Genomic DNA, 15,979 nt, shown 5'->3' with positions numbered 1-15,979 from the left:
TTAACTGACGAGGCATCACTATGTCAAAAAGATTTCATAGCTCGCACACTGCTGAATTTACAGCACTAGGACCTAGAAGGATTATTGCAATAGTAGCTATTTATGACCTTGTCTTTTTTTGTGTGTTAAATCAGTGCAACCAGCATTAGTTCCTACATCTTAGAACCTTAGAAATGTTTCATAGACTCCCCAGGCTCATGCCCACAATTTAGATTTTGTTAAAGGGGAACTAAATTAGTCTGCAGTTCTTTGTAAAAGCATGGGAAGGGGATTTATAACAGCCCTTAAAAGAATCCCAATGGCAAAGCATATTACTGTATTGTTAAAAATATCTCTCTGGATCTCAGACTATGCTTGCTTGATGCAACAAAGCTTTTATTCAAAATGTATTGGATGACATAGAATTTACACAAGACAAAGGCCTTATCCACTGATGTTTGTTGGTGCTGCAGTAAAGAAGGAAACATGATGCATACTCTGTGTGGCTGTCCAATAGTGAGGCAGCTGCAGAAAGAGGTGGACAGCAGAGTTAAAATGGTGCTCAATTTCAACAGCCAAACCTCAGCCGAAAATTATATCCTAGGATATTTACCTGCTAATTTGGGTTTAACTCCACCACAAAGACTTTGGTTCTTGAGGGCTGCAATGATCACCAAGAGCGTGATTTTACAAAAATAGAAGAGTAGGCTTATGCCCAGAATAGAGCAGTGGTATTTGAACCTGTTTGAGTTAGCAGCCACAGAAAATATAGTTTATTACCATAGAGATCAATTATATGAATCTGATGAAATTTGGACCCCATTTCTAGGTACACGTAGAAATTTTTTTTTGAGACAGTTCAAAGAATATCCGACCTCCATTCCACCTAACTCTCCTGTCTTTCCCCTCCCTCCTGGTCCTCTCCTTTCTTCTTTTCCATATTCGTTTATGTCTTCTATTTTATTACTGTTATCTCCCATCCTAATATGTTATATCTATACAGTATTGTTTGGTTTTGTATGGTCTATTCTTGCAGATTTAATGAATTATAAAACTGCAAAATTGCATAATTCTATTGAAGATCCTGTGATGCGTATAGTACTCAGAAATTTATACAAGCTGTAAGTCATTTACCTTTCCGTACTTTTCATTGTTTCTTTATGAAAATGAATTTAAAAAAAAAATGTTTGGGCCAAAGTTACTCTAAAATGACACTTAGCGGAATTTTCAAGCAAAAGTGAAAACTGGTCAAAATAACCTCAAAAAAATTGGCATGGACTCTTAAATTTCCCTTTCCTTGTAAAGTGTTTTAGATCTGCAAAAGATAATCACTATTGTAATTCTATCTGGTTTAGGTATATATATGCCCCCTCCCATTACTAGAATATCCAAATGCCTCATAATTTTAATGTATTTAATCAGGGATTCAACCTTTCCTGCTATAATTGAAGAACACAGTGTATCTTCTCCTAAATTATAGCACTCACTCTTGAGCACAGAATGAATTTATTGACACTGTATAAGTAAATTGGTTAATTAGCTTGAGTTAAATTTAAAAAATTAATCCTTTAAAAAATAGCATTTAATGTCAAATTAATTGTTGTCCCAATTTATCTCAACTCAGGAGTTATCTGTCTACAAAAGCATTGGCAGAGAGGTCAATCTTTAGTAAATCTGGTGCAATTTAAAAAAAAAAAAAAAAAAAAAAAAAAAAGAAATATGGACATTTTTTCAATTATTCTTCAAAACAAAAAGTGTCTCCTTCAGCAGAAACTCATAAAAATCATCCGTCAAAATGGCTGCCATCTCATATTATTCTCAATGAGACCAGAGGCCACAGGTTACCCTCAGTTAATATGGCCACTGTATCCATTCATCTTCTCTTCACAGTGCTTCTGAAAGCACAGGGAGACACCATCTTTCCTGAGGCCAGCTTGATTTCACTCCCAGTATCAATCATAAGAGGCAGTGGCCTTTATAACCCTACCTTGTAGTGACACCCTGAGGAAAAAATATGAAAAAAACCCAACCCCACTATGTCTTTAAAAACCAACTTAATTTACTTTGGGAACAAAAACAAGACTATGCATCAATCATAATTGAACAGTTATTGCAAGGTGTCTCTACATGGCTGAGTTAGGGTAGTTTGGGTGTCCTAACTGTATTTTCATGCCTTTACATGTCTGAATTCCTTTTACATTCAACTTTAACTCAGGATATCCTAAATTTATAATGCGTGTTTTGGGTACATTTTCTGTAGCTCAACAATGTCCTTTACCCTAAATAATTGATAATGCTATCTTAATGTCCTTTGTTTAATAATATTTCAGAGGAAAAGGGTGGAAGTTCCACCTGTTTACACAATTAATAGGAAAACAATTAAGAATAATAGACAAAAAGTGTACAGCTAACAAACCTCATGCTCCACTTAGCCATTCACTCATGCTGCTTTTTGTCACATCCTCCATTTGTAAGGTGCTGTTAGAGTCAAGTCAATAAAGCTAAAGTCTCTGCTTCAAAGGTCTTACATTCTAATACACATTTCTTTCAAAGAGGACCATGGCAGAAGACTCCTTGGGCCACATGGAGTTCCATAGGGAACTTCACATAAAGGCAGCTGTCCACCCAGGCAAAATTCCACTGATGTCAAAGAGGCTTCCTCTGTGAGCAGGGTCTGTCAGGATCTTTTTGCAGGATCAGAGCTCTACAGTGTAACATCCTTAAAACAGGGACCTTGTCTTCATACCTTTCTTTGAAGTGACTGTCACATTATTTTCAGTTAGTTATTAATAACTCTGATAGAAGCACTGATTTTGTTTTTTAATCTACAAAAGCAATATACTACATTCATGCAATTAAGACAAAAGGACTTTTGCCATATTAGGTGCCCCTAACACATGTCAGAGTTTACATTCTCTCTCATAGCCGAACAGCCACATTGTTGGCTGCCTCAATGGAAGTATTTTGGGCAAGAGCAACCACACTGTAGTAAAGTCAAAAGAATCCAACCAATTTCAAAAAACCCAAGAGAGAGATGCCTGTAGGAAACAATCTGTAAACCAGACTCATTCCATCTTTTGTCCCTTTTATCTCCATCCTTTTCAGAAATACAGCATCTCTAATACCAATAGCTTGTAGCACCACATTAATAAGAGTTGAATTACCCAAATTAATTCCAAACAAATTCTAATCAGTATTATTACTTATTCAATGGTGTAAAATGGGAGAATATAGCCTTTGTATTTTCTTCATTTATTTTAATAACTTATTTTAGGTCTTATACTAATGAAACATTCATTGCACTGGTTACAAAGAGAGAGCTGCATGTGCCCTGTAATTTTTCTGATGTGCTTTTCTAATGCATATGTATAGAAATTATGTGGAAAATACAAAGCTCAAACAATGAATTTACTAATTAATCTGAAGATTTTAATATGAGTATGATAGCATCATAAGTGGATAATGGGATCTTAAGTTTCAGCTCTGACAAGCTCTTTAACAACTGCCACTGTGCTGCTGTGTGAAGACAACACACTGGAAAGCAATATTATCTCAAGAAGAATAAAGGTTTTCATACTTTAAGCATATTTGGAAGTTTCTATGATTTTTTCTTCTTTTTTTGCTAAGCACTTTCTGACATTGGTGTTATTCTTGACAGAATGATGAAATAAGCTGTGAATAAGAAATATATCTTCAGCCCAGCAATTTTCATCTTTTCTTACATTAAGAGATACAATGCAGACTACTTTTACATCCTGTTAGTGACAGAAGTACAATCAAGATAATTTTTTTCTGTTGTGTGTTACATTAACTACATTATCTAATTACTTTGATTAGTCACTGAATGGTGAAAAAAAAAAAAACAGACTAACTCAAAGCATTTAGAGAATGCACTGCAAATATGGCAAAGCAAACTCAGAGTCTAATGCTTTAAGACCCTCAAACTATTTTTGAGTTCACAGAATTCACACAACTAATTTAAGTTTGTCAGTCTTCCCTCCCACCCCCCTCCAAATTTTAACCCATTCCCCTTCCCCCTGCAAGGGTGATTCAATTAAAGCAGCAAAATATGTTTCTTCTTTCCCCTATCCCCACCCTTAACTAAAATGAAGCCTGTGCTGTGTATTAAGGCTAGAAGACTCCCAGCCAATAACATGCACAGATGGCAAAAATGGGTATGTAATTTCTCCAGCTTGTTGTATTAGAGAAGAAGCTGAATACAAACCCAGCATCCGAACACTTTAAACTTGGGAAATTCAGATTCAGACCCAATCTTCACAGCTGGCACCTAGAATTATAATGTATAATTCAAACTAAAACATTGAATTCAATCCCCCTAAGTTTGGGGTAAATCATGACAATAGTTGCAACAAAATGTAGGCCAGTTTAGTGACAAAGAATGAAGCTGGCAGATCTATGAAACAATATGCTGCTGTGTATGAGATGGAAGTGGGCCATGGTTAAGACAGCCCTCCCCAAGAACCTACCTTCTCAGCCAGAGCCCTTGTATGGAGGCAAGTCCAAGACTGTCAACGGCATATTACTACCAGCCTTCCCACTTGTGCACCCTCCTGGACATGAGCTGAAAGCTGGAGCTATCAGCTACCACAACCCTTTGAGCACTGCATCTCTAGCAGAAGTCTCCATAAGCCTTCCCACTATTAAAAACCTAATACACACCCGTAGCAACACAGGGCACCCTAATCCACATTGTTCATTGATTGATTTGTATGTGTAACAACGATAGAAGCCTGGGCCTTCCATCTCTCCCCAGGACTAAGATTTTCTAGGAATATTTAACTCCTTGCTAATCTTTTACAGCACTGTATGATTATGAGACACAAACTTTCATTTGTTGGCTGTAATATTTTTCTTTTGTGGGGGAGGGCTGTTAGTAAAAAGCTCAGGTCCCTTACATTACCTGCCTCTCTCTTGTTCCCTCCCTCTCCTCTGCTAAATACCTCCGGTGAGTGGGAGACTGCTGACGTGAGTGGGGTGCACTTTATTGTAAGAAGATTTCTTGCTTTTTCCAGAAAACTCCCACTGGCACACATTCTTCAGGAGTTTTAAATAGAGATACTAATGTGAAAGTGAAAATAATGGTCTGAAAACAGACTGCGGGCCTAATTGTGCCACTCATATCCACTCATAGAGGGGGCCCTCCACACATGGATCTCTATTGCATGGAAGGAGATGTCAGCTGCCTCCACCGCAATGTTCCTCCCATTTTCTTGAGCCCCACAGAATGCTTTCCATTCACCCATGGGAGAGACTGGCAGGAAAAGACTGGATGGTACGGAATTGTGCCAGTTGGGCCATGTACCATCCCCTACCAGCCTTGTGGGGACCTGGCAGGAAAAGCCATTTGCCACCAAAGACCTCCATGTTGGGGATGCTCTTTGAGGACAGTCACAATAAGGGAAGATCCTTACAGAGTAACAACAAAGGGGCCTTGGTGCCAGGAACTGTGGAAGAGCTTGGGTCTGGGGATCCAGCACCTGTGCTGAGATACAGTTGTCACAATTCAGGGCAACTGCACTTTTATTTCTTCTCAGAAGTTGAGCATAGGCTTCCACTCTCAGACTTCCTGTTCCCTGCCCACCACCTCTCTTTGGTGGAGACACACATCTCTCTCTCTCTCTTCTGAATGCGGTATATCCAGGCTGAACAGTTCCCTGCCTTCACTATGTTATTCCCAGCAGAGACAGGTGTCAAACTGTCTGGAGTGGTCCATGGACATGGGCGTCAACCTCAGGGCAGACTGTTACAAACCAGGGCACAAACTCCAAACCGGTTGTGTGTTCTATAATTAGGTTTAATCAACCAAGTATCAAGCTGTGATAGGGAGTGATAGGGAGTGTTTGTGCACATCTCCTCTTCGTGAATGTGGGGAAAACGCCCAACAAAGAATTTACATATAAAAGAATTTACATGCATGCTAATAAGCCAGAGATCACCCCAACCCTAACATGGGCTCTGGCAGGAGCAGTCCTTCAAAACCCCACCCAAGGCATTTCCTTGTAGTTTCAAGTTCACCTCAGCTTCAGCTAAGAACAAGATCACAGTCATATGGGGCGTGAAGAGCCCCAGTCCTTCCAACCCTTCCCTAAGCAGAGGTCCTGTCCTTTTGCTGGATCAGGAAGAAGGCCATGAGCCTGTTTAAAGAAAGAGGCTATTTATCCAAAAACCCTTTTCTTGCCTGTTGGCCCCTGAAGAATCCAGTTTGAACTAGTTCCAGAGGGGTAGCCGTGTGTTAGTCGGTATACAGCAAAAGCAACAAGAGTCCTGTAGCACCTTAATAACTAACAAATTTCTATGGGCATAAGCTTTCGTGGGCTGCATCTGATGAAGTGGGTTGCAGCCCACAAAAGCTTATGCCTGCAGAAATATGTTAGTAATTAAGGTGCAACAGGACTCTCCTTGTTTTTGCAGTTTGAAGCCCCTCTGGAAAGGTTCACATAGACTAGTTCAGAATGCTGAAAACTGAAAGAATTACATTAGCATCTCCCTGTTCCTAGATACCTTACATGCACATATCACAATATCACATACACAACTGCATTTTTAATACAATGGACCCCAAAGGGATTAAACCTAATTTGATTAAATTTAAATTAAATTAAAGTTTATTTTAATTCCACATAAAGTTTATTTTATTCCATGGTTGTCCAAGATATTGTCAGTCTGTCACAAAAGCATCTCCATGAGACAGTCCTGGCCTCCTGGGGATGCGTGATGTATGTGGGGTGGATCCTCAGGTGCAAACCCTGACTTCTCAGAATAATTCAGAAGGAATTTGGCATAGCGAAGTCCCTTAGCTATTTCTCAGAAGTTTTCCCTAAAAGGAGGCAATCAGGCCCCAGCATCCTGCAGGCCATTTGGAAACCAGCTACTGATATTATGCTTACTAGCTACTTTTTACAAGTATTTTTATGAAAATTCTATGAAGCAAGGTGTATACCCTTCCCTTTTTTACATGTGCATAACTCCCATTGACTTTAATGGGACTCCTGTATGACTCTCAGGAAGAGAAAAGACTCTTTAGCATCCCTGTTATGATGCCACTAGCATGCAAGATGGTGGTGGGAAAATGTCAATGCACATCTTTGGAGACCTCATTTAGATGCAGTTATGATGTACTGTAATTACCATCATTGCCCAAATCATGAATCCTAGGAGACCTATTAGGACTGATCTACTAGAATAGAACAGAACTTATTTTTCCTGTTGCACCTTGCATAGTCTAGGTATCACAAAGCATTTTACAAAGAAATTCTTTCTATGCTGGAATGTTGATCATGCATCTTTTCTTTTTTGAAAAGAATCAGAAGACTTAAGTTTCCACCTGAAAAAAGGTGCAGATTGAAGGATATTGGGTTTAACATCTTATCTGAAGGACAATGCCTCTAACAGTGCAGCTGCACTCTAATATTGAGTTGTCTTAAAGTTTGGGCTCACAGCGAAAGCACATAATGGGGCTTGAATTAAACCTACTGGCATGGTAAGAGTGCTACCAACAGACATGATGATCCTGATCCAGCAAAGCACTTAAACATATGCTGAACTATAAGCATCTGAATAGTCTCATACTTACTGAAGCACATGCTTAACTTTCTTTGCTGCCTGAAGTCCATAAAGGCAAACAATTCTTATTTTTTAATATTTAAAGTGCTAGGAAAATTTGCATTGCAATATAAATATTTTAATATAATAAATGATTCCATTCCAAATACTGTATCATCAAAGCAATATTAAGGGCAAAAAAATCAACCCCTTAAATCAAGAAACAGATTATTATTAGTAGTAGTACTACTGTAGCACCTAGGAGCCCTAGTGATAGATCATTGTGCTAGGCACTGTACAAACTGAGAACACAAATATGGTCCCTACACCAAACAGCTTACAATCCAAGTAAAATATGAGACAGAGAGAGATAATGAGAGATGGGGGAGCACAAGGAAGTAATGAAACAATATTAGTCAGCACACCAGGCAGTCATCTCAGCACACCAGTAGCCTAACCATTGCCAAATATTTTTGTAGGCATCATAGAAAAGTGGACTATAAGGAGGGTTTTGAAGGAGGATAACATGTTAGTTTTGCAGATGTTCACAGGCAGCTCCCCTCACTTGTGTGGGGCAGCATGGGAGAAAGGAAGAAGGTACTTTTTTGAAAATGTAACGAGAGTGATGGAGGCTGGCATCACGGGCTGATGAGAGCTGACACGTTGATAGTGAATGAGAGATGAGAGGTAGAGTTGCAGTAGGCTGTGGAGGGCCTTTTAAGTGAAGACAAGTAGCTTACGTTTGATGCAACAAAGAGGGATCCAGGACAGGAATGCACAGAGAGAGGTGACGTGGTCAAAGTGATGGACTAGGAAAAGGATCTTTGTAGCAGCATTCTGAATGGATCTGAGTGGGACATGGATACATTTGTCAAAGCAAGAGAGAATTAAAGTTCTGTTCAACTCTAATTTTGCCCTCTTGTGCCAATGCCTTAATATATGGTCTTTTTATCACAATATATTATTTGCCAATTAATACTAAATGCAATATTGTACAACCTGAAATGTATTTGCCTTTTTCTTAGTTATTTGAATTACCTAAAACAATCTTTTCAGTAATTAATTTTCAAAAACTTGTGTGAAACCAAGAAACACAACAAGCTAAATTTTTACTTTGTCATTTAGCTCTTTCCTCTTCACATGACACAAAAAGTCCACTTCCCCCCCCCCCCTCCTTCTAACTAAAAGTATCCCATGACGATCCCCAGGGAATAATTTCCTTCTCCCCCATTTTTTTTTAAATTAAATCAAATAAATCAAGGCAAAATTTCAATATGTCCATAGAGTATGTGACAGCTCTAATCTATAATCTCATAGATTAGATAGATAGTACATATTGCTGAAATTGTGATTATAACATCTATGCAAATTTAGTTTCACCATCAATGCATTTCTTACTTAATACACTTAAATCCAGTTGTCCTTTTTTGTATTAATTTGTTCCATCTTCCCAGTCATCTAATATTCTACTTGCTTATTATGTTGTCACTCTATGACCTTCTTACTCTTTACCTCGGCAATCCCTGATGTCATTTTTCTAATTCTCTGCTCCCTTTCTTTAGTGTCAGACTTCTTCATTATGTCATCCTGCTTCTCTTCTGCATAGTAAAAATGCAACATGAACCAATCCAGATACAATTTTCCATGTTATATTGAATTTGTTTATTAAACAGAATTTGTGACTTTGTTTATTACACTATAAGATTTTAATAGATCAGACTAGAAACACCCATTTTGCCTTCAGCAGTTCTATTTTTATTTCTTATGCAGTATAGTTGTTGTGAACAATGAACTCTCAAGCCTGAGCCCTTCAGCTGTGCTAATGGGTACTTTTTGTATGTTCATTTCTTTAAAAAAAAAAAATGTTGTTTGCACATTTTACTTTTTTATTTATCAGCAATTCTAACCTTGAAATACAAGAGATTTATCCTCCAAATATCAATATTATTAATTATCTTGGTAATTAAATCTGATAATCCAGATAATTACATCTGCAAATAGGCCTAACAGAGTCTGTCATTCCTCCTCACAAGTAGTGAGTAGTGCCTATCATTACAACTGGGCAAAATCTTTTGTTTGAAACTTTATTTTAGTGAAAAATGAAGATTCAGCCACACTAAAACCTTTTGTGATTTTTTGTTGGTTTTGCCAAATTGTGCATTTAAAAAAAAACAAAACAAAACCCAATTTAAAAAAACAAAAACACCACATTTCATTTTCACATTCTCAAAACAAAAATGTTTTGATATTTGGTTTGAAATATTTTTCCTTCAAAATTTCCCTTTAAATTTTATTTTTAAAAGTGGTCAAAACCAAAAACAAAACATCCTGATTTTGCTAAAAGAGAACATTTTGTTTAACACAAAATGAATTTTTAAAAACTTTTCAAAATTGCCCCTGAACCAAACAATCCATTATTTGCACAGCTCCACCTTTGATTAGTCCCATGCGAGTCATGAAGCAGTGTACTACCTAATGTGGCAAACAGCCAGCTCCTCCCTAGTGGGTCTCACACTTCAACCCCTTGTAATGGGCCAGGGAGTCCCCAGTAACCCTGTCTCCCCTTGGAGGTACCTTGCTCCAGCTTCCTTCTGCTGGCTGGGGCCAGGGGTTTTCTCCTTCTTTTGCTGCCGAGAAGCACTGTCTCCTAGCCCAGTGGGGAGTTTCTTCTCCAGCAGCTACCAGCCTTCTGGCAGCTTCCTCCTCCTCCTGTGCTTCTCCCCCTCCCTTTAGGGAAGGCAGGGTTTAAGTACATCTGGACTAGCCCTTCATTGGGTCCAGGTGTCTCTAACTGCCCTGCAATCATCTCTCCCCTGCTTGCAGGAAAAAGGGTTTTTGGCCTTCTAGGGCTCACACTCCAGCCCTGGTATGCCCTTTTGAGGCCCTCTGGCTTGACTTTATCACACTAGCAAAAGAAAGGATATTATTAGAATATGACCCTTATATATTAAAATTAAACTAAATTCAGGTCACTTCAGAATATCCAGGATTTGTACAGCTGTGTTATTACACACTCAAATATGACATCCTCAAAGGGAAATTGAACTCTTTTTTTTTTTAAATGGAACATTGTAATGCCAATTAAGGGAATTTTAAGTGTACAACAGTTGAATAACAAAGAAACCCAAAATATTATTTAAAAAGAGGATCACAGTTTTTTTAATATGTTTAGAGGTACTGCAGGACTCGCCTTTTATAGCAGGAGGTTGTCTAAAAGGGACGGAGGTTTCTTTGGGTTCATCTGCACTGAAATTAAAAACCTGCAGGTAGCCCGTGCCAGATGACTTGGACTCACGGGGCTCAGGCTAAGAGACTGTTTAATTGCAGTGTTCATGTTTAGGCTTGGGGTGGCGCCCGGGCTCTAGAACCTTGTGAGGTGGGAGGTTCCCACAGCTCAGGCTGCACCCCAAGCATGAATTTCTACATCGCAATCAAACAGCCCGAGCGCCCGAGCCCACAGGTGTCTAATTGCAGTGTAGACATACCCTTCTACAGGATTCATTATGCAGTTACTGATTTCCACTGATTTTCTGATCCTGGTTTCACGGTGGACTTACTTCCATATACGTCTGTTGATGTCAATGGAGTTTTACCCCTGATTTACATAAATAAAAAATCACACATGAAAATCAGACCTACTCAACATTGACATTTCTTTTCAAACTTTTTCATTCTATACCAGTACTGTACTCATGTGCCCACATCATTTCAGCTGCAGAAAGTCAGTGAACTAAAATAGGGTAAAAAATATGGATTAAAAATTCATATTGGCTATGGAAAAACTAACTCTTTATCCACAAGACACATATGTATTTCTACCTTGACTCCCTTTTATGATTTTATGAAACAGCATTCTTTAAATCTAGGAAGAAGAGCAAGAAATGATTTGATTGTCTCCTTTGCGTAAATGACTCTTAATTAATTGTAATTGGACTGACTGTGATCAGGCCATGACATCAGAGAAGATAATTACATAGTATGTGTTAAGTATATTCTGATAGATAACTATGCTGAATTATTTTTGTTTAATCTTTTCAGTTAGTGTTTCTACTGTTGTTTGACTTTACATAACAGATGAATAGCTTAACAGGCTGGAAGATTATATACTATAACTGAAGGATGTAATGCATATGGCCCCTGGCATTTTTTTAACTGTAGCCCTGACTATGCTCCACTTTTATCCACACACACTTTAGGTTTAATTTTAAAAATGTAAGAATGAAACAAGACAGTCCCATACCATTGTAGTTTTTGAAAAACTGAAAATAAATTATACTAAGAAAGCTTTAAGTAATTTTATTTTTTTTAAAAGCATGAAAATATTCACTTTCCTGTTGCTATGAAGGTTGCAACCTGATAGAACTTGCAGAGGTTGCATAATGTACTTCTGAATTTTTCATGGTCTGATTTGAGATTGGCCCCATTTTAACAAGGAAGTGCATTATACATCCATAAGGCCAGACAAGTGCCCTTTTTGTAGATGTATGATGTTGCATATTGGGTTAGTATTCAGTTTGTGGAGGCAACATTTGTATTCACAACAAATACTGACTTGAATGCAATTTATTCAAGATAATAGTCAAAGGCTGACTCTGAATAGTTACTGGAACCCACTGCTCCAAATTCATCCCTTGTGTAACTGTACTGACTTTGGTGGAGTTGCATCAAAATTTAATTTGGCCCATTACCTTAAATATGTGTGTTCTTCTGAAAAGTTTTATTCAGTAATCCCAATTATAAACACAAAATCTTCATTCTTTTTTTTTTTCAAAGTCAATTTTTATTGAAGATCTGTTGTACAAAACAACATAGCAGGTATCCAAACATAAGATACACAATACCAGTTTGGATATACATAATACTAACATTTTCTTAAATCTTCAGATGTTTAACTGTTCTTCTAATAAAAGACTCAAAAAAAAAAAAAAAAAAAAGGAGGGGGGCAGGAAGGGGAAACAAACTCCCACCAAAGGAAACCCACCAAAAAACCCAAAACAATGGCATTTTACTTTAGTAGAATAAATGTAGCAGGTATGTAAACCAATCCATCAAACTCTTAAACTTGTTTCACACTGAGGTTACGAATACTGGAACAGATTCTTCAGTGTACTTTGGCTGCTTTGCACCAATACAATGATATAAAGTAACTGTAAAAACCCAGTTTAATTGGACAATTTATGGCAGCTTTGTGTCACTGAAACAGAAAAGCTGCAGTGAACTGGTGAATCTGGCCCATTGAAAACTTTTATCTCTGGGTTTATTATAAGAATTTCTATATTAGAGCTGCTGTAGATGGTGAGTGCAACAGTATCTAGAAAGAAACAGTCACCAGATGCTTGAGTCATGGGGACAGTTATCCTTCCCACACAAACTACAGCAACCTGGTGTTATTCAAAGTTATGATGCTAGTCCCTAGCTTTCCTGTATCTTATAGTTAGTGTTTACTGGACATATTATGGATCTGGCTCAGTATCTTTCAGGGACCTCTGGTTTACTATATTTTTGGTGTTACTCATTTATGAGAGGACAGGCACCACTGATCAGCTTCACTGCATAAAAAAATCATCCCATCTCCTCTCTGTGCAGTGAGGGCAGGAATGGGATGAGACCTCAAGCCAGCCAAGGAAGTTTGACTACATCTCAGTAAAAGAACTGACAACCAGTGAGAGATCCTGTTTGCTCAGACTGTCCGTGGGAGTTAAGAACTAGATGTAACATTCAATCAATGTCTTACTTTTAAAGTGGTTTTGTAGCTCCTGTGGGAGGTCCTGGCCAGCTAATCTGGCAATGCTGATTCAGGGAGAGGTTTAAACAATGTATGAATGTATGTGTAGATCAAGGTTCCAGGTAAAACAATTTATATCTGGTATTTCATATCAGAAATAATCAGCTTTTCCTCCCTTATGAAATAGGCAGCTGGGAAAGGGAAGTAAGACCACAGATACGCACAGGGACAAGGGATCAAGCTGCCCACAAAGCTACTGAGAAGGAACAATGGCAAGATGCAAAGTATAACTTTTCTACAGTGTGCACTTTTCTAAAATAGTATCTGCTGGTAAGAAGTCATACCCAACACAGGTATAGAGAGGAGACTGGCTACATAACTACACACATGATTCTGTGAAATCAGAAAGTAATTAATTGCAGTGAAAATAACGCAGTAAAAGATGCAGAGAAAAGGAGTGCCAATAGGGATATGAAAGATTTTATTAAGAAGAATTTAACTTCACTTTTAAAAAAAACCCACTTGATTAATCAAACTTTATGCAAGCAGAATCCAGCCACTCCCCAATCTGGGTTCTGGGTTCAGAACCCACAGGTGCTACTCAGATCTAGGGGCTAAAATATCATCCACAGCCACTCCACACTTGGTATAGTGCTAGTGCTACTGAATCCACGTAACTAGTCTACCAGGAGCCCCGCATAGCCCCACCTTTCCAAGGTCTTTCGCAACAGGATGAATTTCATAATTCCTGTAGGAAATAATTATTGAAATACAATAAATTCCAATATCTATAATTTTTACAATGAAAAATTACCCACAGGTTTTAAAATATGTTACAGGATATGTGTACACTACACACTGTTGTTTATATGAGAATACCTTGTGGCGTATTTTGCTTATGTATGTAATTGCTGTGTGTGAGACCCTAAGCACTTCTGTATTCAAACTCTACACACTATTATAATAATCTTTGTACAAATTATGCCTTGTGAGGTATCATTTGAAAATTAACCTCTTCCTGACATTAATATTTTAATGATATATGTGTATAGTGTATATTTAAAGTTATGGATATATGCTAGAATTATGACTAAAGTGTGTTTAAACCAGGCATGTGAGTGACAGACAAAAGAACGTGTATTTGATTCTCTGACCAGCCTGGTCTTCAAGCAAAGACAATGAAGGTCCATTTTTACATACTAGGTAAACAAAGCTAGCAAGTGAGGAAGAAGACAGCATTGCATCTACACCCAGCAGGAGAGAAAAACTTGGTATTCAGAGAATACATTGTAAAAGTTTACTGGTCCATAAAGACAGGGAGGCTGAATCTCAAGTGATAAGCAATTGAATCAATTGATTGTATACCATATTACTATATTATAAAAGTGTATTGAGTGAGGTCTTTTACAAATGCCTATGACACACTGGTGATTAATATCATTGTAAATTGTATGTATTAACAGTACATAAGGAATTATAAATACTCAATTAATATTATACTTTAAAGTCTGTGAAGCAAACAAAGAGAGAAACTGGTCTCTCCCAGAGAGGGAACGTCACAGCTAACTACCTGTCTCCAAAGAAATTAAGCAAGGTCTGACCAAAAACAATGGAAGACCCAGTTACAGAGAAATCAGGAGGGGGATGGGAAGACCACAGAAAAGGAAGGACAGCAAAGAAAGACAACTTGCTTCTTGAAGCAAGGTCAATGGATTTTGCGAGATACTTTTCAAAGGTTTACTGGCTTATAAAGGGAGGGACTGAGAACCACCATCACTAGATGGACACAAGGTAACAGAGTTCTTGCAAGCTGAGAAAGATGGGTCCTTAACAAAGAAAGCCTGAAGTTTCTGGGAACTGAGTATAGGTGAGAAATCTGCATAGGCAAAGATCTTTCACACAGGAAGACAAAGGAAGTCAGGCCCTTGTGCTCCTGTTTCAACCATGGCGTGGAAGAAGGAACCATCTTGGTGAGAGAAACCATCTTGAACACAGCCTGTACCTTGCTAGATTAAGTTTTAGACTTTTAGATGCATTTTCACTTTAATTTGTGTGTAACCCTTTCTAACTTCATTCCTTTTACTTGGCATTACTTAACCTTTGCCATGTTAATAAATTTGTTTTATTTTTACTAGAAATCTACCCAGTACTGTGTTTGAAAAGAAGGGTGTATTTACCTGAGTTAAGTTAATAAGCTGAGATATGCTTTTGTCTTTTTAAAGGACAAAATGAACCTCATTTTTCTCAGAACTGTCTGGAAGAGGACAGGACTTTGGAAAGCACATATGGGAGGAAAATTTGGGTCTGGGAGTGTGTTGGAGTCACCTTGCTGGTTGTAAACAAGGCTGGTGGAAACCAGCTTGAGGCTGTGGGGCTTTACACAGGTTGCTGGGGTCGGAGTTGTTGGACCAGGGCTGGCTGCATAGCACATGGACACTGAATGTGTGACCTGCATGCCTGTTGCTGACTGTGACCATCCCAGGCTGAGAGCTATAGTAGCAAAACATTGTGAAACACTCAGGGTAACAGGGTAAGAAATGAAACAACTTCTTACTAGACTAGAATGTACCCCAAACCCCATGATACTGTGTCACAAAGATAATGTGAGTTTGGTGCTTATTTCGAGCCAAATCCAGCTCCCATTTACTTCAATGGGAGGAGAAGCAGGCCCCTATTGGAAAATTTATCCCTAAAATGTATTCATTTAAAATT

General features: G+C 38.1%; 1 long non-coding RNA gene across 1 annotated transcript; it reads right to left on the bottom strand.

The window, feature by feature from the left end:
* Positions 1-362: 362 nt before the first annotated feature.
* Positions 363-10,251, bottom strand: LOC137163697 (uncharacterized). The gene is made up of 5 exons (XR_010922790.1): positions 10,117-10,251; positions 9,055-9,140; positions 8,283-8,389; positions 593-640; positions 363-504 (listed from the first exon to the last, which is right to left on the bottom strand). It is a non-coding gene; the product is annotated as an uncharacterized lncRNA (long non-coding RNA).
* Between the last annotated feature and the right edge of the window lie 5,728 nt (positions 10,252-15,979).

The sequence above is a fragment of the Emydura macquarii genome, unplaced genomic scaffold (genome assembly GCF_026122565.2).
Source record: "Emydura macquarii macquarii isolate MOO-44397 ecotype Brisbane River unplaced genomic scaffold, CSIRO-AGI_Emac_v2 contig_2636, whole genome shotgun sequence".
In the NCBI taxonomy this organism is placed as follows: Eukaryota; Metazoa; Chordata; order Testudines; family Chelidae; genus Emydura; species Emydura macquarii.
The sequence above is the reverse complement of the archived record's forward strand: the minus strand, read 5'-3'. Positions and strand labels throughout refer to the sequence as shown.